Here is a 3,071-nt window from a genome sequence, read left to right as displayed (position 1 = left end):
GTGCTCGATGTGGAACTGATGAGGAATATCAATAAATCATGTATTTTTTGAATGTCCTCCTGCGCGTCAAGTTTGGGCGTTGTCAAAGATACCGTCAAACCCAGATTTTTTCCCTACTAGTTCTCTCTTCACAAATTTGGATCATCTTTTCTGGAGGGTTATCCCATAGATGGAAGATCATCATTTCACGCGGATATTATGGTACATTTGGAAAGGTAGGAATAACAAAGTTTTTAGTAATTTGGATATGGACTCACGAGATACACTTAGTCTTGCGGAGACCGAATCAAAACTTTGGGTGGAGGCTCAGGTGAAGAATATTCAGCAGGTATCACAACAAGTTGAGGTTGAGCACTGTCCGAAGAGGGCAGGTCGCTGGTGCTTTATAGATGGTTCGTGGAAAGATAAAGAGCAGTATTCCGGCTAGGGTTAGTATAGTATTCTTGATTGTTTCATGGTTTGTTGGGTGCAAGGAATATTCGGGCAAGTCTTTCACCCCTCCATTCAGAGATGGAAGCGTTAATATGGACAATGGAGTGTATGAGGAATTTACATCAATATCAAGTCACGTTTGCTACGGATTGTTCTCAATTGGTGAAGATGGTTTCAGAACCAAAAGAATGGCCGGCGTTTGAAAGTTATCTGGAAGATATAAAGATGCTGAAGACATGTTTACTTAGCTCAGAGATCATTCATGTACCCAGGACAGAGAATCAAAAGTCGGATAGTCTAGCACGGAGTGCCACAAAACAATCGTCTTTCGTCGTTCACATGGATGCAGAGCTACCAGTTTGGTTCACATAATCAGTACGAGTCTGTTTGTTTGATGAAAAAAAAAAAATGACAGTGTTTACAAAGACATGAGACTCTCTATGTGATTCAGTATAGTAAGGTCACAATCCAAACGTCTTTTTCCAAGTCCATTTTTGAGCCTTTACTCGTCGTCCGCGATTGCTTAAATGTTCTAATCTAGTTGATTAATGTCTTGTTCATTTGTTCATTTTTATTAAGATCATAAAAGAGTTTTGGTAATAAAAACGATAAGTCACAACAAACTAGGGAATCATAATATTATGAACAAAATAATCACCCAGACTAAAAATAAAATATGAAGAAGATAAAATAATGAAATTGCATAAAGTTACTATCATTCTAACGAAATAAAATAAAAATAAAGACAAATTGTTTAAAAAGACCTAAGACTCTCTATGTGATTCATAACAGCAGGGATATTATACAGACGACTATTTACAAGTCCATGCTTGAGTCTAGACTCGTCGTCTGCGATTCCCTTAAACTCAACTCTGTGGAACTTGTTTCTCTTTGGATCATAATATAAAACATAATACAATTTGCGAAACCTATTTGGTACATAAACGAACTCACCAGCATCCGTGATGCCTATGAAATTGAAAACTGTTTCCACACTCCGATCATAGTAAGGTATAGGTATGGGGAAGTAGCGACGCGACCATTCATGTTTCTCTGCATCCATCAAAGTCCACAGTATAGTGCCATCATCTGCAGCGTTACCAGTAACACAAGCTAACCTTCCCTCATATGATGCGAGTATACCACCAGGTCCACTATTATTGCATGGTAGTTTTATCACATGGAACTCTTCAGATCTCACATCAAAGCTCATTATAAAGCCAAATCTCTCTGTCTTGTCAGTCTATGCTTTATAATAAATAAAGCCGTTAGTGCATACATGACGGGTAGGGTAAGAATTAACACAATGCTTATGGTTAGTTTTGATCCTTCTCCATGATTCTTGAGCTGATCCTAGTGCGAACACCCGATACTCGTCTATGGTTTCATCAAAACGCATGCACAAAACTGTGTTTAGCATCAACTGGATCATATCCTAAAAAGAATGTTGCATACTCCCAGCTCTTTTCGGGTTTGGTTAGGATTAATAACTTTCTTGTTGTAGGGTTCCAGATTATGGGTTTTGTTTCTTCTTGAAAGCAAGAGATCAAGCCATGGACAGATACCCTAGGGAAGAAACGACGTGATTTAGGGTATGTCATATGATAACTGTGAACAGGCTGAGAAGCAATTGGATGATACTCGTTTGAAGACTGGCGGTCTTGTGGAATCGAGAAAACAAACAACCTGTCATCTCTTTTGAAGCTGACAAGAAGACATGGCTTCCTTTGTCTGGATTGAGTTTCGAACTTGTTGATGAAGTATGGATCGGTGGTGACTGATGACCAGAGCTTTGAAACACAACGAAACCTGCCAACAGATTTCGCAGGCAATTTTGAGAGTATCTCCGAGATTAGATCAAGAGGAAAAGAAGATCTCACAACAGATTCTTGAGATTTTATTCTTGCTTTCTTGTGGATTTGTTCGGTTGTTTCCTGTTGATGATCCATGGTCTGTCAACCCTAATATATTCCCTCAATAAATTCTATATATGTTTTTTTGTCTGTTATAAACTTTCATAAGTAAATAAAAAGTAGATAGTTTCCTTTTTAACATAATAGATACGGGAAAAAGGGAACGGATAATTATAACACTCTTGGTAGGATTTACTTCGTTTTTTTTTTTTTTACAATTTTGAATCTATTTATGTTTGAGACTTTATAGGGGTGGGCATTTCGGTTTAAATTCGGACTGGGTTTGGGTTCGGTTCGATTTAATTTGTTTGGCTAACAAAACTTTAATGAATTCAACCGAAACCGATGCTAGTTTGGTTTGTGTTCGGTTTGGTTTGGTTTAGTTCAGTTTTGTTTGTGTTTGATTAATTTAATCAATTTTTTTAGTTTTGTTCTAATTCGGTTACAAAAATATAATTTTAATACATAAAACAAATAATAATTTGAAACTAATTTTTTTTATATGTTTAAACGTAAAACTGCACATTGTTATACAATGAAAATGTAGAAGAGGTAATCTAATAATTTTATTTTATTATCTTTGAAATTAATATAAGTATTATAAGTAGTATTTCTGTTTTGATGATAGTGTATGAGATTCATATTCTGTTTTTTTAATTGTTAATTGTATTTTTCTATTTATTCAGAAGTAAAATGTATAAAATTATGTTTAGATATTTAAGTTAG

General features: G+C 35.6%; 1 pseudogene; it reads right to left on the bottom strand.

The window, feature by feature from the left end:
• Window positions 1-1,186: 1,186 nt before the first annotated feature.
• LOC106299814 lies at window positions 1,187-2,381 on the bottom strand (annotated as a pseudogene).
• Between the last annotated feature and the right edge of the window lie 690 nt (window positions 2,382-3,071).

Source organism: Brassica oleracea, chromosome C6 (genome assembly GCF_000695525.1).
Source record: "Brassica oleracea var. oleracea cultivar TO1000 chromosome C6, BOL, whole genome shotgun sequence".
Classification (NCBI taxonomy): Eukaryota; Viridiplantae; Streptophyta; class Magnoliopsida; order Brassicales; family Brassicaceae; genus Brassica; species Brassica oleracea.
Note: the sequence above shows the minus strand (reverse complement) of the source record. Positions and strands in the feature narration are given on the sequence as shown.